The sequence below is a fragment of the Callithrix jacchus genome, chromosome 3, assembly GCF_049354715.1.
Source record: "Callithrix jacchus isolate 240 chromosome 3, calJac240_pri, whole genome shotgun sequence".
NCBI classification, from domain to species: Eukaryota; Metazoa; Chordata; class Mammalia; order Primates; family Cebidae; genus Callithrix; species Callithrix jacchus.
Window position 1 is genome coordinate 178909968 of NC_133504.1, and position 26401 is coordinate 178936368.

The window sequence follows — 26401 nt, forward strand, 5'->3', positions numbered from 1 at the left end:
CTGAGAAAGAAGAATCTCTTGAACCTGGGAGGTGGAGATTGAAGTGAGCCGAGATCGTGCCACTGCACTCCAGCCTGGGCGACAGAGGGAGACTCCATCTCACAAAAGAAGAGTTGCTAGGAAAACTGAATTCGAGATTACTCAACCATTGTTCCCGGGGGAAATTGTTTTTCAGGTTAGGTTCCTTTGAGCCTCTGTTCACAGTATCTTCATCAACTGATCAATACAAAATTGTGTGTTTTATGTGTGTTTCTGTTTAGAGGCACCTTATTGAATATATATTGTTGATTCATTGAAATTGAACCCGTGATGGATGGCGTTATAATTCATGTCTGAATTGAGCTTGTCTAACACTTGTATTTTCTCACATCATAGCTTCTTGCACTTTGGAGAACTAGACAGAACTTCAACATTATGCTTTGAAGCCACTATAACCAGTAAAATCACCAACACGAAGCACAAAAGTGGGAATTACATGGCACAAAGTAGACTTCACAAAGGATACTTATTTACACTTACTTAAGGATGAGTGTTGAAACAGAATGGCAGAACATCACCTGGTTTGACTTAGCTGGGAATGTGTAGGCTCAAATTTCTGCTACTGTGTACCCTTCTGTGAATGGCCACAAAAGCTCCAGTAGTATTTGGGATTACAAACAAATTTTAGCACGTAGACAAATTCACAAATATGGAAGACACAAATAATGAGGATCCACTGTATGTTTAATAAGGACTTCTTTCACCCCTCTTCTCTCTCTTATCCCTAACTTCATACTTGTTCTGAAATCTTCCTATCTGTAGAGGGATATCTGAAATTGTATGAAGAAAGAGTTGACCAAACCTGTTTAAAAAATATGCTTGGCTCCTCAAGGAAACATCATGATAATGGTATAATTTACAAAAATATATATGCCCGTTTTTCTGTTGTCATGATTTATTTTTATTTTTAGTTCTGGGGTACATGTGCAGGATGTTCAAGTTTGTTGGTGGTTTGCTGCACCTATCAACCTGTCACCTAGGTAGTAAGCCCAGCATGCATTAGCTATTTTTCTAGGCAATATCACTCAGGACATATGCATGGGCAAAGATTTCATGACAAAATTCAAAAGCAATTGCAACAAAAGCAAAAATTGACAAATGGTATCTAATTAAACTAAAGAGCTTCTGCACAGTGAAAGAAACTATTATCGGAGTGAACAGGCAACCTACAGAGTAGGAGAACATTTTTGCAATCTATTCATCTGACAAAGGTCTCACATCCAAAATCTACAAGGAACTTAAATTTACAGGAAAAACGACTCCACTAAAAAGTGGGCAAAGGGCATAAACTGACACTTCTCAAAAGAAGACATTTTGGGGCCGACAAACATATATATAAAAGAAAGCGCAACATTACTGATCATTAGAGAAATGCAAATCAAAATCACAATGTTATACCATCTCATGGCAGTCAGAACAGTAACTGCTGTCATCATTTTATTGTTGTTGTTGTTGTTGTTGTTATTTGAGGATCTTGTACTTGTTTGGCACTCTCATAAACATTGTATCATTTAAAGTAATTTGTAATACAATCTTGTGAGGCAGATTTACTTATATTCAATTTATGGATGAGAGTACCCAGAGAGATTAAACACATAACCTAAGGTTCCCTAATTAACTAAGGTCCCCCCCAAGTTAAATCCAGAGTCTAGATTTAAACACAAACCTTTCTGCTTTTACCTACAAATGCCAATGTCAAAGTTGCAAAGTCATTGTCCCGCAGAGACTAGTAGAGCGATCTACCATTTTATTGCCAAAAAAAACCCAAGACATTTTCTCTAATGTAATTCATTTAAACCTGACAACACTACAGAGGATGTATGATAGTACTACTAAAGTTGGTTCTTTATATATAATTAGAAATTATTCCAATTAAGAATTTATGATGTTTAATATATCATTCATTCATTCAACCCACATCTTCCTGTTATGTTTCTAAAACATGCCAGGCATTGTTCTAGTCACCGGTGATATTAGCAATTAGGAAAACAAATTGCTTGCACTGATGAAGTTTTCATTCCTGTTTGGAGAGACTTTGAATAAAAGCAAAAATGGGAAAGGGTTTTCCCAGTTTTATGATTCTTCATTTCCTGGGTATGGGACTTTGAGTAGTTTGGTTAACTTTGTCCTCAGTTGGAGAAATTAGAAGAGGAGTAGTTTTTGGAGACTCAAGTGTGTATGGAAAACCAAGGCCTAAAATTGGAGATGCCTATTAACTGTCTAAAGAGGATGTTGAGCAGGAAGTTACATTTATGAGTATGAAGTTTAGGTGAGAGGTCAGGTGTGGAGATAGAAATTTGGGAGGCACTGGCTTAAACATGGTACTTAAGTCATGGAATTATATGCAATTATCTAGGGAGATGGTGCCCTAAAGCACACCAACATTTAGAAGAGTGGAAGATTTGGAATTACCAAAAGGGACTGAAAAAAAAAAAAGAATAAAGATAGAAATCCAGGAAAGTGTGGTGCTATAGAATTCATTTACTGTAGAACCTGGATTAGAATGCAGTTCTGATTCCTAGTGTTTGTACCATTCTTCAGTTGCTGAAGATTTTAGCGTGCATTTTTCTTTTTCTTTTTATGATTTTTGTCTCTACAAGAGTTATTTAAATAATAATTGAAGTGGTAGATTTTCTAGATGGTAATTGCTAAGATGACTTTCTTTACTCTCTAAGTCTTTTGGGCACAAGTTCTTGGTCCTATCTACTACCACATATCTCACAATGTAATGTCTGTGAGATATGTGGTAGTAGATAGGACCAAGGTTTTCTGTAACCTTCAAACATATGTGTAAATAGTTCAGTGAGTTCGTTACCAAACTCTCTGAACAGCAAAGCATGATATCATCCAGAAGCCAATTCTCACTTTAAGGTAAATGGAGCAATGAATCATTTACCTTAAAGGACCTGCACAAATAGGTTCATCTACTTGTAATGTCCTTCAAAATCTACATTTTTTTTTTTCTTTAAATAATTTGTACTTTTCCATAAAGGTATAAGCTTTGTGTAATAAATTGAACTAATTTAAATGCAGTGTGATTTTACACCTGCATATGCTTGTGCACCACCCAGATTAAGATATACAAATTTTCCAACACTTTGTACCCACTTCCATGTTCTTTCCCAGTCAAAACCAACACTCTTCAGTTCCCTCCATCACTATTCTGATTTCAGTTTCTATTAGCTACATTTACCTGACCTTGAACTTCATATAAATGTAATTAAACAGTATTTTTTCCTTTTTTTTTCTGGCTTCTTTTATGTAATGTAATGTCTGTGAGATATGTGGTAGTAGTTAGTTCTTTTCAAAATTTATTCTGTAGTATTTTATTTTATGAATACACCACAATTTACATGTACATTCTGCTGATGAGGGACAGTTGAGTTGTTTCCAGTGTTTGACCATCGTGAATGAAACAGCTATGATGAAGATGCCACTCATTTCTCCTGGATATATGCCTGGAAATGAATTGGTGGGTGTATTCATGCATTTAGGAGTGGAATTGCTGGCTCATAACATAGGCATTTGTGTTTTTCTTTTATTTCAGTTCCTAAAAAAATACAAATTAATGCGGTTTCATTTGTTGCTTGTGAAATTAGTAAATATTTCAGTATATAGATTACTGTTTTCTGTTCTTACCTTTACACACTGCTGGTTGAAGTATAAATTGGTATACTCTTTTTAGAAAGTATTTTGGAAAGTATTTTGTCTTTAAAATTTTTATACTACCTGACCCAAGAGTCCTTTCTCCTTTTACCTTTTTGGAATCCATTCTAATAAAATAATCATGAATATTGTTAAAAGTTCTGAAACAAGATATTTACTGGATAACTAGTTGTAGTAGAAAAAACAATGAAAATAATCTATGTCCATCAATAGGGAATACTTGAAGTAAATTATGTAAGAACGTCTCAATGAAGTATTACATTTTATCTATGTAGGAATCAATAAAATGTGATTTAGCATTTTATCAATTGTTATCAATAAAGTTTGACATTTTTGCCTATGAAACAGTTTATAACAGCACAGAAATATGGTTTGCTAAAATGCTAAATGTTAAAAATAGAACATATATTTAAAGTTTGAACATAATTTTGGATATTTTTCTCCCAGAAAGAAATATCAACAAAATGTTAATGCTGACCAACAGGGTGATAGATTGCTGGGTGATTATTCCCTTTTCTCTCTTTAAAAAAATTTCTGAGTTAGTCTAGTTTTATTTGTATCATTGGCTGCTTTTACTGGTCATTTGAGAGAAACACTGATTATCCACTTAGTAAGTATTTTTACTTCTATACTTACCACAGATAGGATCAAGGTTTTCTAATCCTTCTTAAGAATTTCTTTTTCCTAATATCCTTCCCAGTGATAATATTATTTCTTATTATTGTGTTTTGCGTAGACATATTTTTACCATTTGCACCAAACAACTGGTTTTGGTGTTTTCAAACCAAACTAGTTTCTAAGGGATGCCATAGCAAAGTACTACAAACTGGGTGTCTTAAAACAACAATTTTGCTCTCTCACAGGTCTGGTGGCTAGAAGGTTGAAACCAAGGCATTAGCAGAGTCATGTTCCTCAGAAGGCTCTAGGGAAGGATATTTCCTTGAGTCTTCCAGCTTCTGGTGGATTCTGGGGCTATTTGGCTTGTTGCAGCATAACTCCAATCTCTGCCTCTCTATTTTCACATGGCCTTTTCCCTGAGTATTTCTCTGTGTCCTCGCCTCTTGTAAAGACACCAGTTTTTGGACTTAGGGTCTACTCTAAATCCAGGATAATTTCACCGTGAGATCCTGATTTAATTACATATTCAAAGACACTGTTTACAAATATCGCATTGTGAGGTTTTCTGTGTGGACATGAATTTTGAAGGAACACTAATCCACTACAAACAGTAATAACAATATTATCAACAATACGTCTTGTGATTAAGTCCTTAATCTTACCCTAATAAACATAACAGCGGTTTCCTTAAATATATTGCCTTCTTTGTAAAAGGTGGATGGAACCCTAAATTTTTAGTTGTGTAGATTTTTTGAGAAGTAGAGTCAGAGAAGGTTAAGGAATCGTGTAGCCTAAGATGCTTCAGGCTCTGATTTTGTAATGCTTTGGGAAGATGCATGTATCTCCACAAGAGATGAGATCTGAAAAAGTTAAGGATTGTGTCTAATGTGAACTTACTGGAAAAACAGGAAATGAATGAGGTGCCTGAGCATCGGACAGAGATTTTGTTCTTTGCCATTTCTCTTCATGATTTAGGAATTCTGGCAATCCATTATCCAGACTAAATCCTTCAGTAGTGCGATGTGAATCGCTGTGCCCTGTGACTCTTCTGTTGGTACTGGGAATTGTTTTCCCAGCAATTAAGACCTCTAAATTCTGATATTTTTGTTGAGGGATATTCCAAAAGTACTTACTGTAAAATGACCATGCAGGGGTGAGTTTCTGGCAATTGGGCTTTCCACAGTGTTTTATAATGTAAATTAGAGGTAACAAGGGAAGCCTTTGGACCGCAAGGGTCTTTATCCTGACTAAGCAGCAACACCAGTGTTTGGGATAATACTAGAAAGAAGAGACTGACATTCAGTTACTCATTTATTTTAAAAATATTTATTGAACACCTACTATGTACCATACCCAGGGCTATATGTTGGGAATACCACAGTGATCGAAACAGTGCACCTTTCCTTCAAGGAAATCTGAAGTCTTTCTTATGGGGCAGATGAACAAAGAGGCATTCAGAGCACAGGGAAGGATATGGGATGAGTGGCATAGGGAAGGAAGTACAAGATACAAGCAATCATGGACCACCATAACAGTTTAAAAGAAGTGGCACCGAATTTAATCTATGTGTGGTGGTGGGGGGTGTCATAAAGTTCTTGGCTGAAGCATCAAGTAAGCAGCTATGTGTAGTGTGAACTCAAACAGATCTCTGTCAAAAATGGAGTGAAATAATGTATTCATGGTCTTCTATGCTTAAGAGAAGAGTCTTATTTCCACTTTTCTTCCTATAACTACAATTTGAATCAGTAGGGGCATGCATCAGCCTTTGTATGGGGAACCATAAAAATAGGCAATTGATACCCAGGGTATAATCTATGATGCATTGTTTGGAAAAAAGCCTTATGATCAGCTATCTCCATGTATTAGTAGTAGGAGTTCACCTAATGCTGATTAATAACAACAACAAGGATTTATTAGAGGCAGTCAGAACTTGAGATATTTGATGAATCTAGGGTTTTATTTTAAAGTTAAAATAACTGAAGCCTCATATAAGAGACAGTTTGTCATGAAGCTTGTGTCTTCTAAGTATAGCTTATAGCTTGTGTCTATGTGTGTATAAGCTTAGATTACTTTTTTAGAATAAAAGAATGATTATTCTAAGTTAACATTAAGTTAACTTTTTAATTACATGGAATATTAAAAATACAGAGAAAGCAAAAATAAATATGACAGATATTCACAAACCTACCACCTCGCTATGTCAAATCTTACCATTTTTGAAATACTTGCTTTAAATAATATTTATTAAGAAGTAAATTATCAGAAGTTCAGTTGTGCTCCTTTTCCATCCTGTTTTATGTTCTCATTCATCAGAGATAATGCTAAATCCCATTAGAATATTATTGTGAATTGGGTGTTTGTCATTACCTAATTGCTTACCATAATCTCTTCTTCTCTTCTTTGGAACAGGTAAATCTCGATTTTTACAAATCGAGGGCAAGAGGGAAGAGTATATTTCTCACTTGCTCTCGCAATAAGTGTACTGCTAATGATAAGATTTGGCCATTAAGATTGGGTAGTAGTGTTGTGTGTAACTAGAAGGAAATCTTATAAATAAGGTAAAACATCTCCTTTGCCTCTTTCTCCAACCTGCCACTGGAACTTCAATATGATGATTAGAGTTATAGCAAGCATTTAGGATCTTAGGATGAAAGATATTGTCTGGGAAGGGCAGAGAGACAGATGGAAGAATGTTGTTGCTGATTATCCTGTGGGTCTGCCATATGTAAACCTTGGATGGTCTATCTCTCTGCATATCTTTTACGTGAGAGAAAAACAGACAGTCATGTTTGTTGTTACTTCTTCAGTCTTTGTGTCTAACAATTGAATTTAACACTAACATTCTAACTATTCTATGTATACATAAAAAATGTATTCTAAATACATAAAGAATGTATTTTTCAAATTTAAATATATCAACATTCTATTTTTAACATTGACAGCATTTTTTGTTACATTTTGAGATTTATTCATTTTAACATATCTAATTCTAGTTTGTTTTTATTTTGTTTCTAACAGTATAGACTTTCATAATTTTCTGCTGGTGAACATTTAAGTGGTTTCTGACATTTTCCTATTGCAAACATGATGTGATAAACATTTTTAAAGAGATCTTTATTTTTACACTTCTGCTAGAATTTCTTGTTGACTTTGGTATATAGATCTTGTATCTAGAAATCTTGCTGAACTTCTTAAAAAATTCTAAATAGTTCTATAAATTATCTTTGGGTTTCTATGAGAAAATTTTATGGTGAGAAATATTAATTTCTAATTTTATACCTCTTATTTTTTTCCTTATTACATTGTCTAGGGCCTCAAATTGAAGTCAAAAAGAAGATAGCTTTATTTTATTTCTTCAGTTAATTTCAATGCTTCTAAAGATACATTATGTTAAATATATTTGTAGTTAATTTTAGTTAAATAAATTATATTTACTACTTGTTTGATAAACATTTTGTCATGAATTAACAAATGAATATTTTGTCATTTTGTTATGTTGAATGCTTTTCCTGTATCTATTGTTTTTATTTATATTTTTAATGTAGTACATCATATTAATACATTTTTTAATATTTTCCTTTTAAATTTAATTAGATTTTATCATAGCATCGTGAGAAAATATTTTAAAAGTCAAATCGTTCTACAGTATTAGGATCCACGCCAAGTTATCAGTAACCAGGGGCATCCCATTTCTTTGTGTATTTACTTCCGTATTTCCAAATAACATAAACACATTGCTACTTCTTGGTTTTTTGGTTTTATATATTAATATGCTGCTATTTTTTTGTTTCTGATAGTATCGATTTATTGTTTACTTTGGAAGATGGGTATTTATCTCTCTCTCTCCCATTATAGTTGTATCACATTTGTGTTTAAATAAGTATTTACATTGTGGTATGTAAATATTTTTCACCATTGAGCAAGGTAGGGTATTAGGATCAACTTTGTTTGTTTGTATGTGTATGTATATAGTTTATATATTATTTACTCTAGAGTTAATACATTCTTCACTTTTTATTTGCCTAGTTTTTCCATGTATCTATCATTAATTCATTCTACAACTCACAAAGTGCAATCGTTTTTCAGTATATGCAGAGAAATTAAGGCAATGTATTAGGGGTAGTGGTGTGTGGAATCATCACACAGAAAAAGACAGGTTTGTCATTTTTGAAGCGTTACATCTTTGTGAGCAGCTGTTGCCTGGGGACATCCTTTACCATCATCATGAGAATTACCTTACCTTTGCATTGGAGTCCAGGTTAGTTTTTCATTCCTTACTTTCTCTTTTTAGATTGTTGGCTTTGTTTGGTAGAACCTACCCTTCATCTTTTTCTGAATAAGAATTAATGCCAATGAACACAAGGAAGGGAACATCAGACAGTGTGTCTATGTGAGAGTTGGGGGTGGGAGTAGGGAGGAAAGCAGAAAAATAACTATTGGGTACCAGGCTTAATACCTGTGTGATGAAATAATCTGTGCAACAGATTCTTATGACATGAGATTATTTATATAAACAAACCTTCACATACACCCCCAACCTAAAATAAAAATTAAAAAAAGAAAGAATTCATGGCAGATAATTTTTAAACATATTGCCAGTTTGGAAAATTGTTTATTTGACTGTCACACTTGATTGATGGTTTGCCCTGGTATAGACTTCTAAGCTTAAAATCACTACCTCTCCCTCCACATCCGAAGATATTTCTCCATTGCCTTGTAGAATCTGGTGTTCCCATAAGGAAGTTCAGTTCCACTCTGATGCATGAGTGTATAAAATTGTGTATTTTTTCTCCTCTGTGGACCCTAAGTCTTTTATTTACCCTCACTGTTCTAATGTTTTATAATAATATGCCTTGGTGAGAGTTTGTTTACATTTCTTGTACTCAGAGTGTAAAAGACACCAATGGGGTCTTTTAATCTCTGGACTCATATTCTTTAATCATGGGAAATTCTTGTGCTGTTTTGTTATTATTTCTTTTCCTGTGTTTAATCTTTCTTTTTGGAACTCCTAATATTTAGCTGTTGGTCCTCCTAAACAGATCCTTTGTTTTTAAGTTTCCTATTTTTAACTCTTTTTACTTTGGTTCCAGGAGATTTCTTCTTTTTTATATTTCAAATACTATATTGGAGTTAAAATTTTTGCTGTCATATTTTTAATTTGGAAGAGTTCTTTTTTTCTTATTGTCCAAATAGTATTTGTTTTTACCTCATACATGTAATGTTTTACCTCTTTGAGATATTTTTAAAGCCTTCATTCTTGCTTACTGCATTTCCTCTATTTTTTGATACTTTTTAACAATTATTTTCATCTATCATGTTGGAAGTATTCTTCAAAAAACAGTTCTTTGCTGTCCATTTATATTGAGAAGTGAGGCATTTAAAAGCTCATTGAAAGGCTAAACACATGGGGTGAGGACTTTCTGAATTATGGGCTTCACTATTGGGTACTGAGCAGACAGTCAGCTAGTTCCTTGCAGAATCTCTAGTAGTCCAGTAACTACATTTCTCTTCACCTGGAATCAGTAGTCCAGAATCCTCAAGGCTACTGCCTGGACTATAAACCTAGATGATGACCTTCCAGGAGTTAGTGAAAAAGGGAGCTGGACTGTACCTGGTATCACTGAGTCCAGAGGCTTTGGGTTCCATGGTTCAAGTGTGGCCTCCTCTTTGGCAGTCCTGAGTATAAGTGGGAATGAGGAGAGTAGTTATCTCATTTGGAGTTTATGAGGTGTTCTAGGAGTCAAACTGTTTCTTACACATACTGTTATTCTTTCTTTCACTGTCTTGAAAGTCAGAGGTATCTGGGGCATTTCTGATTCCTGGTTTCTGTTCTATTAGGGTTAGGCTAGGAAATAGGGCTAGGGTTAAATGAGAGAATTTTATTCATTCTTTTCTGTCTCTATCTATGCTAATTCTGTCCTACCTAATGATTTAAAAATTGTCTTTCCCTTGCCTTCAGGCCCATGTAAGTCTCTAGGTCTCATCATAGCATTTCAGACATCCTGTTTCACACACAACAATAATGAGAATGCTGTAAATCCATTCTCCAAATCAGCTTGGTTCTATTTCTAATTGTGAGGTTGTGACTGTGCCCTCCAGTCCCTCTTGGGCTTGAAGGCTGCTAAAATCCATAGCTCCAGGTAGGGCTGGGAAGCAGGGATTTTCCCCCTTATTTGTAAGTTGCAAAACCTTATATATATAGCCACTAGCTCTAAGCAGTGAGCCTAGTCCTGATTGCCTATCTTGGATGTTATAAGTTTTATGATAGTCACTCTGTGGGACCTGAACCCTTTGACCCACTGCTGAGCCCTACATACAGAGCTCAGGATGCTCTTGGCTATATTCTCTATTTCTCAATTTTTTTTCTTTTGAGACAGAATCTCACTTAGTCACCCAGGCTAGAGTGCGGTAGTGTGATATCGGCTCACTGCAACCTCTGCTTCCTGGGTTCCTGTGATTCTCCTGCTTCAACCTCCAGAGTAGCTGGGATTACAGGTATGCACCACCACACCCAGCTAACTTTTGTGTTTTTAGTAGAGACCAGGTTTTGCCATGTTGGCCAGGCTGGTCTCGAACTCCTGACCTCAAGTGATCCACCCACCTTGGTTTCTCAAAGTGCTGGGATTACAGGCATGTAATCCCATTACATGCCGGGCCCTTGGCTATATTCTTTCTCACTCATTTGTGCCTTTGTTCCCTTCCTTATCTGAAAGAAGTCATCTTTTCTCCTCCTTTATTCCTATTTCTTTTTGCAGGTGCATACAGGCATGTGTCCCTACACATGTATATTTTTCTTTTTTCTTTGGAAAAGAGAAACAAAGTGTGAACACAATATACCATCTTCACAGAAAAAATAAGTAGAAGTTATTTGAAATCAAACATAACAGCAACAATGACAACAACAAAATCAAAAGCCAATATCTAAATGCAAATCCACTGCCTTTTCCTTAAAAAAAAAAAAAAACAAGTAAGATTTGGATTGGGTCTAATTTGGATACTATATATGACCGTGCTTTGTATTACCTTATGCCCCCTCACAAATTTTAATTATTCATTTTATGCTTCAAATCTAGGTTACCTCATTAGGAAATCTTATCACCTTCTTCACACTGGCCTCATTTTTTTTTAATGCTTCAAACATAAAATATAAACTTTTGAAAACCTGGGATTTAACTCTTTCTCAAGCATATTCCCCAAACTTCCAATATAGTCAGAGCATTTTTCTGTTTCTGGAGTCCTTGAGCAGTGTTTGGCTGAGAGGCACACAATGAGAGGGTTATAAGGTTGTTCTCGACAGCCTGGGTGAGATTGAGTGACCTCTTTACTGCATATGGTTCTCCAGACCTGACCCACTGCCAGAAACACAGAAGTTCTCCAGAAAGATAAACACTGAGAAGTTCACTAAACATTTGGACTTTAATTTGCTTCTTGAAATGCCAGGCTATTTTCTTTTTCTGGCAGAAATTGTTACTTCTCCTCTAATCTCACAGACTCTAAATGCTAGTCCTACTCTTGGTAACAATTTTCCCTGAACTTCATCAATTCCATTCAACAAATATTTATTGAAGGCAATGTTAGGTATGGGGACTTATAATAATAAATACAGCACAGGTCTGGTGCTTAATGACCTTGTGGTCTCAGGTTAGCAGAGACACACAGGCCTGGAAAACCAAAGACTTAGCAGGTGGCAAACCTTTGTCCTTAGCATTCTGGCTGCCGAGGCTCACATTTGCAGGACTGTTTGCTCACTGAGACCTTGAACTTGCATTTCCTCAACTGTATAAAGAACATGATAATGGTACTATATGGTGTACACATATATACGTAAGTAGATAAGCTATAGATTATGATTCTATTATACATACAGTTGATCCTTGAACAACATGGGTTTGAATTCTGCGAATCCACTTATATATGAATTTTCTTCCACCTCTGCCACCCCTGAAAAGTAAGACCAACCCTTCCTCTTTGTCCTCCTCCTTCTTAGTCTGCTCAACATGAAAATAATGAAGATAAAGTTGTTATGATGATCCACTTACACTCAAGGAATAGCACGTATATTTTCTCTTTTTATGATTTTCTAAAAGTATTTTCTCTAGCTTCCTTTGTTATAAGAATATAGTATATAATACATGCAACATACAAAATACTTGTTAATTGTTTATGTTTTCAATAAAGCTTCCAGTCAACAGTAGGCTATTAGTAGTTAAGTCTGTGGGAGTTAAGAATCATATTGGGACTTATCACTGTGGGGGTGTCAGCAGGTCAGCACCCGCATGCATGCCCCACATTGTTCGAGGGTCAACTGTATGTATGTAAATATACATACACACAGATGTGGATATATGTATACATTCATATATTGTATATATGCACATAGTATCCATACCTATGTGTGTGTGTGTGTGTGTGTGTGTGTGTGTATTGTAGATTAAATTCCATAATACATAATACATGTAAAGTATAAACTTGAGACTGGCAAATAGGAAATACTTCTTAAATATTAACTTCTATTTGTTATGTATATGTTAGCTTTATAACATGAAGAAAAGCCTAAACTAGTCATGAATAAACCATGATCTTTAGAGACAGGTGGGTCTGGGTTTAAAACCTTATTCAACAACTTATAAACTTGAGTAACCTTCTATGTGAAGTCTTTAGTCCATTTCATAATCAATGCTCAATGAATGTTGCTTGTATTATTATTAATATTTTTAGAGAGAGGGTCTCACTATGTTGCCTAATGTGAAGTGCAGTGGCTGTTCACAGACATGATCATAGAGCACTATAGTCTCAAACTTCTGGGCTCAAGTGACCCTCTTGCCTCAACTTCACAAGTAGCTGGGACTACAGATATGTGCCACCATACCTGGCACTTTTATAGTTGTCATTTCTTAATACTATGAAACAAAGCTTCCTCATCTCAAAAATATTACTATTTTCTTTAAATTATAATTATATTTAAATTATTTGTGTTGGAAATAATATATAATATGATATTATCTATAATATATTATTTATACCATATAAATATATTAATAATATATAATTTATTATATATTTTATATAATATATTCTATAGTATACAATCTTTGTATTGGAAAATATATAATATAAATATATATAATATAAGTATTTAGATAATATATAAATTATATTAACATATAATATTATTTCCAACAGTATTTATTTTCTATCTCCATTATACATTTTGCATTCAGCTCATCTACTTCATTTCTGTCACCATTTTCTAGCTCAAATCTTGGCCACGTCTCTCTTTATTATATTAATCTTCTAATTCATGTCCCTGGTTTCAATTACTCTCTCCTCAAATCCTCTTTCATAAGACTTCCAGATAAATTTTCTTTAACTGCAAATCTGATGATATCATGCCTCTATTCTCCATTGCTGGTATAATAAAGTCAAACACTTGTTTCTCATTTCAACCTAAATTTGAATTCTATTTACCTTCTTATCTTTAATTCTCACGATTCCCCTTCATATACTTGACAAGCAAATTTGAAGGAGATAGTCACTCTCTACTGAACCTTGCCCTTATTTTCCTCTGGCTTCTTCCTGTAATACCTCCTTGAGCTTTGCTGCACGTCTAGATCTTCCAGGGCCCAATCAAGCTCTTTTATTTGAGGGTTTGTTGTCTGGTCCTGTCTCCCTTAACTACATCTTTACACTGGCTAGATTTTGACTGTTCTAAATTCTACCTGCCTACTGTTTATCCCTGGTACCTTCGGCATTTAGCATATTTTGTTCATTGAGATAATACTAGTTTCTCTAACAAATAAACCCCCACATTTTGGTGGCTTATTTCCTTCTCAGTTGAGAATCTAATGTGAGTGTTTCTGCTTTGTAGACAACTTCCCTTCAAACAGTGATTCAGAGACCCAGACTCTCTCCATCCTGGGGTTCTGCAATTTCCTGAGATCTCAGAGTTCTCTGCCTCCAGCTAGTAGAAAGGAAACAAGAGAATAGAAAAGCAACATCCACATCTTAATCACCATCACCTGGACATATGTCACTTACATTCATATTCCACTGCAAAACCAGTCACTTGGTCCATCACTGATGCAAAAGGGCAAGGGAAGTTTAGTCCCTGGCTGGGCAGCTCCCTCCCAGAAGATAGCTCTATTCTATAGAAGAAAGAGCAGAAATTTTGGGTGAAGATTAAGCCATCTCTGCCATACTCTGGTATTAGGTGACACTTGATATGAAACACATATAGGTGAAGGTGATAATAATGCTTAGAATACCCAGCATTTATTACCTATAATTAATCTTTTTGTGATAGGAATGGTATGTGTGTGTGTGTGTGTGTGTATACATATTTTTAAAATATAGGTAAATATATAAAATAAATAAATATATAGACAAATATATACGTATATTTTTAAGTAAATGTCAAAATGTTGAGAGTATTTGAAGGAGAGAGAGGGGACCAGAAGAGACACCATCAAGTAAAATCTTGTTTGGGCCTTGGAAGATCTGGATGTGCAGCAAAGCTCAAGGGGATATTACAGGAAGAAGCCAGAGGAAAATAAGGGCAAGGTTCAGTAGGGAGTGACTGTCTCCTTCAAATTTGCATGTCAAGTATATTAAGAGGAATAGTGAGAATTAAAGATAGAATTCAAATTTAGGTTGAAATGAGAAACAAGTGTCTGACTTTATTATACCAGTGATGGAGAAGAGAGGAATGATATCATCATGTTTGCAGTTAAAATGATTTATCTGGAAGTCTTATGAAAGAGGACTTGAGGAGAGAGTAATTGAAACCAGACATGAATTAGAAGGCTAATGTAATAAGGGAGAGGTGACCAAGATTTGAGCTAGGAAATCGTTATAGAAATGAAGTAGATGAGCTGAATGCAAAATATATAATGGAGGTAAAATAAATACTGTCAATTGCATTTGCTGGGCAGAGGATCAGGAGCATAAAATACAATCTTAAGTTTAATTTGGGTGACTGAGAGAATGCTGGTGACATTAATAGAAGTGAGGAAGGGAGGATGAGCATGGAGGAGGAAATGGGGGGTTGTTAATTGTTTTGGACATTAGTAATAGAATATTTGTGTGGGAGAGTCTGTTGATGTTGACCAATAGGTGGTTGTCAATTTTGGACTATTGTGAAAGAGAGATCATCAATTAAGTCAGCAACATTTCTTGTAAGATGTGGATTTGCAAGGATTATTTGAATGGGGAGATAAGAGACTAATTGGTAAGCTAATTGGACTGGGGGTACAGTGTCTTAGTAACCAAATACCGTAGACTGGGTGCCTTACCTAACAGAAATTTATTTTCTCACACTTCTGGAATTCTGGTAGAATTTCATAGTAAGAGTGACGGCTGATTTGGTGAGGTCTCTCTCTCTGGAGTGCAGAGAGCCATCTTCACTGTGTCCTCGCAGGGCAAAGAGAAAGAGGAGAAGGAAGCAAGCTCTCTGATTCTTCCTCTTCCTCTTTCCCTTCCTCCTCCTCTTCTTCTTCTTTCTACTTTTTCTTCTCCTCCTCCTTCTTCTTCTTCGATGGAGTGTCACTCTGTCGCCCAGGCTGGAGTGCAGTGGTACAATCTCGGGTTACTGAAACTTCTGCCTCCTGGGTTCAAGCAATTCTGTGCTTCAGGTTCCCAAGTAGCTGGGATTATAGGTGCCCACCACCAATCCTGGGTAATTTTTAAATTTTCAGTAGAGATGGGTTTTCACCATCCTGGCCAGGCTGGTCTTGAACTTCTGACCTCATGATCTGCTCACCTTGGCCTCCCAAATTACTGGGATTACAGGTGTGGCACAATCTCGGCTCACTGCATCCTCTGCTTCCTGGTTCAAGCGATTCTCCTGCCTTAGCCTTCTGAGTAGCTGGAACTACAGGAGCACGCCACCACACTCAGCTGACTTTTGTATTTTTAGCAGAGACGGGGTTTCGCTATGATGTCCAGGATGGTCTCTATCTCCTGATCTCATGATCCGCCCACCTCAGCCTCCCAAAGCGCTGGGATTACAGGCATGAGCCACCGTGCCAGGACCCCCTGCTGATTCTTATAAGGACACTAAACCCATCATAAGGACCCCACCCTCATGAAACCATCTAACTCTAATTAATTCCCAAAGGCTCCATCTCCAAATACCATCATATTGGGAGTTAGGGCTTCAACATATGACTTTTGAGGGGGCACAACATTCAATCTATAGCACACAAATATCCAAGTCTGAAGAAAAATACAAGTTAGAGTAGGGAAGATACTTCCTGATGGAAGTTTTTTAGAAGAGTCAAAATCGATTAAAGTTGAAAGTTTTCAAGGGTTCCATATGCTAAGACAAAGTAATAGGCACACACTTAGTATCCTAATTGATCATTAGGGAGAAGTCAGGAATGTGGAAATGCTACCCCTATCTAACTCGTGAAGTTGAAAATGTCTGCTACAACAAAATTGAATTTTGACTTTACCCAGTATAAAATTTACTTCTCAGTTCATTTCTCAAAACTGAAAAAGCACTTTTGAGGCTTTTAATGTAAGTGGTATCCAAGCTATACAGTTTATTAGTTTATTTGGCATAGTCTCCTTGATACATAGAGACCTGAAATAGCTCCTAGAGATGATCTGAGATTCCTTTCTTTCAAACTGTGTTTCATTCTAAGGCTGAAGAGGAGCTGCCTCAGGGTTGACCCAGGATGTGAGGGTGGTCAGAGGCTGAGATAGAATTGACGACATTCATATCTCTCCTACCTCTTCCACTAGTTAGCCAGACCAAAGTCACATTTATTCTGTTATATATTAGGCTCCCGGCTAATATTTCATCTGAAGAAAAGATTTCATGGCTCTCTGGCTATGGGCACATGTGTGCCTACCCATGTCAGCCTATGTCTAACAACTATGTGAATAACAACACTCGAGAGCAGAACCTGCAAACATTTTCTGTACTTGGCCAGATGAAATTTAAACCTTCGGAGGCTGTACATTCTCTGTCATAACTATTTAACGATGCTGTTGTAGCAGAAGAGCTGTCATAGACAATACACAGAAAAATGAGCATGGCTGTGTTCCAATAAAACTTTATTTGCAAAAAACACATGGGGATTTGCTTGCAGATCTTTGATGTTGATCAACTTCCCTCTTGTTTTGCATATTGAGAAATAGAGGTAGAGTGAGGCTAAGTCACTTACTAAAGGTAATAAAGTGGTTAGAAGTAACCATGAGAAAAAAACTGCAGTCTACTATTCGTTTCAGTCACCCTCTTTTCCACCTCATGCATATTCCATCTTTGTCAGAATCCCTCAAAGTGTTGTTCTGGTGCCTTGAACATGATGTAAGTTTAATTAGTTGGTTATCTACCTTTATTATGTGCCCTCTTCACAAGACAAATGCTTTGCATGTATTATCTCTTTTAATATTCATGACAACTCTATAATGTTGATATTATTATTTTCCATTTTACAAAGAAGAACATGGGAGTTTAGAGACTTGTCCAAGATCACACTTTAATAGGCCTCTTTAACAGTCCTGACTGGCTCAGGCCGCTAACCTTAGAATTTATCATCAACTCCTTCTTTTCTCTTGGACTCCCTAGAGTCAATTCATCAAAAATTGTTTCAGCTTTCAAAATATACTCAGGATTCAGCCATTCTCATCACCTCTGCTATTACTATTTTGGCTTGAGCTGCATTCACCTCTTCCCAGAATTGCTGCAGCAGCCATCTAGTAGGTCTCCATGTCTCCAGCTTTGTACAGTTAAGGTCTATTCCCACCATAGTAACAAGAATGATTCTATTAAAACATGAAATAGATCCTGGCACTTGTCTTCCAAAAACCTGCCAGGGCAACTCTTACTACTCAATAAAGGCAGGAATCCTACCACAGCCCTCATGGCCCTGCATATTCTGCCCCTAGCCATAACTCTCTTACTCCTCTCTCCTCCAACTCTTTGCCTACCTCCTGGGCTTCCTCGTTGGCCCTGGACAGAACAGGCATGGCCTCTCTTTAGGGCCTGCTCTGTAGTTGTCCTCTCTCTGCATTGCTTTCCCTTCCCCACTGCATGTCCACAGGCCTGCCCAACTTCCTCACTGCTCCTGGTCTCTGCTCACCTGTAGGCTTCTCAGTAAGGTCCACCTTGATAGCCTTCAAAATTCCTGGTTCCCTGGCCCTGCTCTGTGTTTTCTTTTCCCCATAGCACTGGCCAGCTTCTAACATACTATGTAATTTATTTGTTATGCTTATTGTTCATTGTCTCTCCCCCACCCCAACAAGCCCTGACCAATTTTGTCTGCCTTTTTCTCTCTAAGGCAGTGAGCAGCTTTGGGTCCTAAGTAGGCACTGAATAAATCTTTACTGAATGAATGAATAAACCTGACTCTTATTTCAAGACCTTGTTCTTAATTAATGGTCAAAGAAGTAAGATATTAAATAAATAAATGAATAAATGGAATGAATGACTCCTCTGCTAATTTGGGAATTCTCTGAGCCCTGGGATTGTCTCTTAATCATGTGAGTATGCCTGGAACAAAGCAGGTGCTTCGTAAGTGCTTACAGAATTAAATTACATCCTGCAGGCACCAATTCTGACATTTGGGAGGCCCTATTACCCCATAAAATGCTTCCCTCCTGTTTTGGCCCATCATGACCACAATTATACTTCTCTTACCCAAAAAAGCCCTTTGTCCCTTGGCTGAGGTTCAGACCCTGCTGCTTCCAGCCAGACTGGGCAACAAAAAGGAGCTTCAGAAGGAAGGACAACAGTCACTTTCTTCTGCAGAATTCCTCCCAGGCTGCTTAAGCCTCTCTCCATGTCCCCCATTTTAAATCTTTTTGCTTTCTTTGCTCGGCAGGATTCTAGCTGACAGCCCAAAGAGGTGACTCTGGCTGGATAGTATAAGGACAGTGAGGGTTTCCCGGGGAATCTTTCCCCCAGGAAACAAGTATTAGGGGCTCTCTTTCCTGCCTTTTATCAAAGATTTTCCAGAGGCCAGAAATTAGCACAAATTCAAGGCAAATAATAATTTGCTACTTACAAAACTGCAGTTTTGTAAGCAGCAAATTTGCCATCGATGTTAAATCTGAAGATAAAGCCCTGATGACTCCTTCTAATGCTATTTCACTCCCAGCCTCCATCCTTGAGGTAAAATATTTAACACAACACATGCTGAGTGTCAGAAAACTGCAGGTACCAACCCTGACACTGAGGAAAGTCTAGTATACCTCCCCAAGAAGAGAAGCACACAGGTTGTGGAGAAGGGATTTAAACTAGGGTCTAAAAAAAGACACATGCCCTTGTATGTTCATTGCCACCCTATTCACAATAGTAAAAACATGGAATCAACCTAGGTGCCCATCAGCAGTAGATTGGATAAAGAAAATGTGGCATATATACAGCATGGAATACCACCCAATAAAAAAGAAAGTATGTCCTTTGCAGTAACATGGATGCAGCTGGAGACCATTATCCTAAGTGAATGAACCTAGAAACAGAAAGCCGAATACTACATATTCTCACTTATAAGTGGGAGCTAAATATTAAGTACACATTAGAATAAAGTGGCAGCAATAGACGCTGGGGCCACTAGAGAGGGAAAGGAGAGGGAGGGCACAAGGATTTTTAAACTATCTATTGTATGCTATTATTCTCAGTACCACAAACCTCAGCATCACTTAATATACCCAGGTAACAAACCTATGCACACATACCGCTGAATCTAAAATAAAGTTGAAATTACATAAAACAAAACCAAAACAACCTGAATCTATCTGGTTTCAAGGCTATTTTTATTCATTCGTTTATTTATTCATTCATTCATTCTTCGAGCACATGTTTATGGAGCACCCACTATTGGTCAGAGACCATTCTCAGACCTTGGGAGACAGTCATGAACAAAACAGATAAAAATTTGTACTTTGGTGAGGCTTTTACATTCTAGTAATGAAATATAGATAATACAAAGTAAAAAATAAAAAAAAATGTATGGACAAAAAAGTGAAAGAAGAGCAGGTAAGGGAAATTGAGACTGCAGAGCCAGGGGAAATTTGCAGTAGGAAATCCAACATGCTGGGTAGACTTCATTGAGAATGCTGGATATGATCAGGGTTGAAGGAGGCAGTGGAGTTCAGCCAGCAGATGTTTGAGGAAAGAGCATTTCCAGTGGAGAAGTGGCCATGGCAGAGGCCCCCAGCAACGGGCCTGTGTCTGTGTGCGTGTGGCCAGCCCAGTGACTGGTTTGGCTGGAGTAGAGTGAGTACATGGGAAAGGTAGATCATAAGGACCCAGAGGGCATTGCAAGGGCTCTATGAGGACTTTGGTTTCTCTCAGGGTAGAACCACTGCAGGGTTTCGTGCAGAGGAGCAGCTGTCTCATGTCTTTATAGGCTCTCTGGCTGCTCTGTGGAGGCCAAGGTCGTGTCAAGGTTGAAAGCAGGCAGACCAGTCGAAAGGCTGTTGCAATACTCCAGGCAAGAGATGATGGTGGCTTAGACACAGCCTCCAGGGTGGAGGAGCTGCCTTTCTCCTGACACAGCTCCTCTCCCATCCACCTTCCTCTCTCAGCTGATGACATGTTTATAGAATCTCATACAGTCAGTTCCTCTTGTGTAAGGTGGCCTTTTCTTTCTACCCTCTGTCCTTTGGCTCAGATCCTCACTCCTCTCCTCAGCTCCCCTGCATACCCACTGTAATCCTGGCCCTGAACTTCATTATCTCCAGCCTCTTCTGTGGCCCTGTTTTGTGCCCAGGACTCACCCACAGCAGCCCCAGAGCTCTCTCTTGCTTGCCTGTCCTGGTTGGTTGTTGTCATATTACCTGACAACCATTTCCTCTGTTTTTCTTGATCTGTGTGATCATTGCAAAACAGGCCTGAGTGTGCTAGCTAATGCATAAATCTGGGAACAAAGCAGGTGCTCCTACAATCCATCGCAAGTCCAGAAGGATGACAAACTGACTCCCAGTTTCCACTTCCAGCCAGGGACCATCAGTGCCTGTCTCGAGGGGCTGTCCTGTCAGTCAATGGGACAACACACGGGGTGTTACATAAAGGAAAGGAAGGGAATAGGAAGGGGAAGGGAGGGAAAGGAAGAGGAAAGGGAATAGTTCAGCACACGCTTTATGTCATGCACTTTGTCTCCAGTATATTATGGAACTGTCACAAGGACTCTGTGGGTTGGTTCTAGCATTCGTTGTTCACCGATGGGGGAATGAAAAATAAAACAACCTGCAATGAACCTACCGCTGACTCCTGTCATGAGGATGTGAGCAACCTCGAAGATAGAAAGGTGTTCCATGTCTGGAGAAGACAACAGATTCCTTGTTTAAAAAGGAAAAATAAAATGTTAAAAGGACGGCCTGGTTTCTCAGGCTTGGGTGTGACTCAGTAATCAAGTTAAATCAGCATTGTCTCCAGAGCTTCAGCCAGTTCCAGGCTGTGGAGAGGTGGGCACCCAGGCCAGGGCTCCCACAGCCTATTCCAGACACTTCTCCTTGGCCCACATAAGGAAGGGGTATGTGAGTGCTTTCCCATCACATCAAAATGCAACTGAGCAGGAAGGATGCATGGCTTGGGCCTGGAAAAACATTTACAACAACCTGACAATGGAATCCATTTGTCCAGGTCTAGCCGGGAGTGGCAGGTGAAGCAAGAGTCCCACCTAATGACACAAGAGCTCCTTTTCATCATTTGTGGTTAGGTTTTCCCCCATCTCCCAGAAGGTGCAGAGTGCATGGGCAGGGGGACTACTCCTGTGGTGCAGGAATGCACTGAGAAGGTGCTGCCCAGAGAGCCCTGCCCTGCGTGTGCAAATCGCCCAGTTGGAAGGTCATTCCTGGCTGGTTTGCATCTTTTCAGCATTTTACAAACTGGTAATTCTCTCACCCAGAATGCATCTCCCCCTTGCCAGAGTCTGGAAATGGGGCCAAAGAATTTGGCATCTTCAAAGCCAAGAGCCTTCTTGTTTCGTCGGTCATAGGGGCTTTCTGAGAGCTGACAGAGTTATGGCTTTGAGGGTGAAATTTGTGTGTCAACTTGGCTAGACTATGGTGACCAGTAGTTTGGTCAAGCTCCAGTCTAGATGTTCCTGTGAAGGTACTTTGTAGATGTCATTAATATTTACAATTACTTGGCAATAAGTAAAGTGGATTATCCTCCACAATGTGGTTGGGCCTTATCAAGTCAGCTGAAGACTTTCACAGTGAAGACTAAGGTTTCCTCACAAGAAGGGATCTTTGCTTAGAGACTGCAACATAGAAATCCTGCCTAACTTTCCAGCCTTCAGTCTTAAGACTGCAACATTTCTTGCCTGATCTCCAGCCTGCTTACTTGCCTTATAGATTTTGAACTTGCCAGCTCCCACAGTGGTGTAAGCCAATTTCTTAAAATGATCCTTCTATCTCTCTCCTCCTGCTTGCCTCTCCCTAGGCACAGTCACGTAGCACATAATGATGTTTCAATAAACAACTGCATATATGATGATCCTGGAAGATTATAATGGAGCTGCCCTATACAGGTGTACACTATTTAAATGTTTCATATTATGTTGATGCTGCTCCTTTTTATCTTTAGATATATAAACACTTAACATTGTGTTGTAATTGCCTACAAGATTCAGTATAGTAACATGCTGTACAAGTTTGTAGCCTAGGAGCAATAGGCTATACCATGTGGTCTCTGTGTGTAGTAAAATATGGCATCTAGGATTTTGTAACTATATAATGTTTACACAATGAAAAAAATCATCTAATGATACATTTCTCGGAGCATATCACTGTCATTAAGTGACATATAACTATAATGTGTAAGTGGTGGGGTATTTGGGTACATTCATACATGTGCATATGTGTGTGTATGTAATATATGTATGTGTATATATATAAAATACATATATACTGTTTTCCCTTGATATCTGTGGGAGATTTGTTTCAGGACCCCCTGCAAATACCAGCATCTATGACTGTTCATGTCTCCGACGTAAGATGGCATAGTATTTGTATGTAACCTATATACATCCTCTGGTATGCTTCAAATTATCTCTGAATTACTTATATCTAATGCAATGCAAATACTATGTAAATAGTTGTATTTTTTTTAAAGTTTTAATATTTTTATCATTGTTATTTTTTATTGTTTTTTTCTCTGACTATTTTTCATCTGCAGCTGGTTGGATCTATAAGCAGTTATATATAATAATTATAGAATCTATAAGAATTATATATAATGTAATAATTACAATAATATATAACATTGCTATAATACAATATAATAATATAAAATGTGTATATGAATATCTGAACTACTGAAATATTATAGTTTGGGAACTGTGAAAACACCCTCAAGACTCTTGAAGTCCCTTAGAACTCTAAAATCTCAAGCATTCCTCATTTGCACATATGAACACTGGAACCCTGCCTTGAGTCAGGCCTATGGTGTGGTGGTACCTGGTTCAGGAGCAGGACATGACTGAAGAGTAGAATCTTAGCCAGTGAGGCTACCCTCTGCAAGCTTGCTCAGCTGCCTCCCTATGAGGCCACGGCTCCAGGGAGCTGTACAGCCTGCATCTCTGCTCGGCTTCTGGATCTGTCCTTCCAGACTCCTGGTGGAGGTGATGGACTGCTCAAGTGATACTCTTTCTGTATTACTCCTTTTTGTTTTTGTTTCTGTTTTTGTTTTTGAGATGGAGTCTCATTCTGTCACCCAGGGTGGAGTGCTGTGATGCAGTCTCAACTCACTGCTATCTCCACTTCCTGGGTTCCTGCCTGAGCCTCTTGAGTAGCTGTGATTACAGGAACTCGCCACCATGCCTAGCTAATTTTTTTGTATTTTTATAAGAGATGGGGTTTTGCCATTTTAGCCAGGTTGGTCTCAAACTCCTGACCTCAGATTATCTGCCCACCTTGGCATCCCAAAGTGCTGGGATTACAGGACCAAGCCACCGAGCCCAGCCTTGTTTATGTATTACTTCTTGAGACACAATTATCTCCTGGTAATCCTGTGTGGCAGTTATCCATCCATCCATCCATCCATCCAACATAAATTTATCCAGCACCTTCCTTCTACCCACTCTTGTTCTGGCTGCTTCTTGGGGAGGGCACATGAATGCGTAGTAAGCTATCTTGTAGTTCTGTGGTCTAGAGAGTTCCTACCCTTGAGGCCCACAGAGGGAGATTCTAATCTCCTTCTCCCCAGACAGCGTCAGTGCTACCGACCATCTCCCTGTGTTTCTTCTTGCCTTTCTTTGGATTCAGGAGCATGCTAGCAGCACCATGGCTGACCACTGTTGCCATCCCTGGCTATATGTCTTCCTGTTCCATCTTGACAGTTGAGGGCCTAGGAGTTCCTCAGGAACCCACCGCTGGGGTTTACAGTTACCCCCTACTTTCCCACTCCTCTCTGGAATTGTGCCTGATGGTAGGAACCAATGTCTATCCATCCTTTTCCCTGAGCCTCAGGCTGTTTGTTCATGACTTTCTTCCTTTCCTTTTTCCTTTCCTTCTCTCCCTCTCCCTCTCCCCCTCCCCCTCCCCCTCTCCTTCTTTCCTGTTTTTGAGATGGAGTCTCACTCTGTCACCCAGTCTGAGAGTACAGTGGCGCATCTCAGCTCACTCATTCTCCATCTCCCAGGTTCAAGCAGTTCTCTGCCTCAGTCTCCCAAGTAGCTGGGATTACAGTCACCTGCCACCATGCCAGGCTAATTTTTTTGAATTTTTAGTAGACAGGGTTTCACCATCTTGGTCAGGCTGGTCTTGAACTTCTGATCTCGTGATTCACCCACTTTGGCCTCCTTCCAAAGTGCTGGGATTACAGGCATGAGCCACTGTACCCAGCCATGACTGTATTTCTTGAAGATTCCTTTTCTTCCTGTGTGACCCCTTTTGAGGACCAGCTCTAGTCTGGAGGCCCACACAGAACTCTAGATAAGGAGAATCTGGACAGACACATCTGCAATCCCATGAAGCTCACTGCTCCCACTTCGCTCTCAGGCCCACACTCTTGCTGCTCAAATACCACCACGGCATACCTGCATCCATGGCAGGTGGCACGAGCCAGGCTTCCTGGTCCTTTTCTTAGCTTCTGGCTATAATTTGTCTTTCCTTTGGGAAAGAGATTGACATGAAAACCAAAACTAAAATAGTTAAGTGCTAGAAGAGGCAGCTGTAGTGTTCTGTACGGCCTCCTGAACCTAAGGGGGCAGGTCAGGTCAGGGTCAGCAAAGGCTTGCTAGTGGAGGGGGTGGGTAATATGAGATCTGAGTGTTCAAAAGGAGTCAGAGAGATAAATGGACAGTGGGGAAGAGAGTTTTGGGCAGAGTGAACACCCCCTGTGGCAGCACATTGAGATGTGGTCAAAAACCTGGAATCAGTTTGTGTCCTGGGTGGGAGGGACAAAACACTATGGGGTTTATGTCTGTAATCCCAGCACTTTGGGAAACCGAGGTGGGCAGATCACTTGAAGTCAGGAGTTCGAAACCAGCCTGGCCAACATAGTCAAATGCCATCTCTACTAAAAATATAAAAATTACCCTGGCATGGTGATATGCACCTCTATTCTCAGCTCTTGGAAGGCTGAGGCAAGAGAATTGCTTGAATTGGGAGGCAGAGGTTGCAGTGAGCTGAGATCATGCCATTGCACTCCAGCCTGGGCCAGAGTGAGACTCTGTCTCAAAAAAAAAAAAAAAAAAAAAAAAACCACTATGGGGCTATTTCTTATCCTGGAATACAAAGAGAAGCACCTTAACTAGACATTTTCTCAAAGAAGTGAGGCTTCTCTAGTGATGACACTTTCTGGCATCCTGCCTGTGTAGGGTAAGATGGATACCTTCAAATTACCATTTCTTGCTCCACTCCTGTGATGCAATGAGCCAATTCCTGAAAATTTGCATTGTAAAATCATGAAGATACTCTAATTTCAATTCTGTGAACACAGACATGAGGAGGAAAAAAAGCTGGAAAGCACATATGCAAAAGGTGGTCATTGGTTAAGGTGAGTGCTACTTGGTTGATTTAATTCTTGGCTTTATTTTTTGTGTTTTAACTAGCTTTAAAATTATATTTTAAAAAAATTATATTTGGGTTATAGTCAAACAGCACCCCTGACAGATATTCT

At 38.5% G+C, this 26401-nt stretch overlaps 1 protein-coding gene across 11 annotated transcripts in view; it reads left to right on the forward strand.

Annotated features, from left to right (window-relative positions):
• LOC103792108 (uncharacterized) overlaps positions 1 to 26401 on the forward strand; it is a 342458-nt gene that overhangs the window by 20469 nt on the left and 295588 nt on the right. Inside the window, exon 3 of one of the 11 annotated variants that reach the window (XR_013533196.1) lies at positions 1 to 26278. This exon is cut by the window's left edge and continues 15976 nt beyond it. The exons of the other annotated variants lie outside the window; for them this stretch is intronic. The gene's annotated coding sequence lies outside the window, so the exon portion shown is untranslated. The remainder of the gene's footprint in view (positions 26279 to 26401) is intronic. 11 annotated transcript variants of the gene reach the window in all.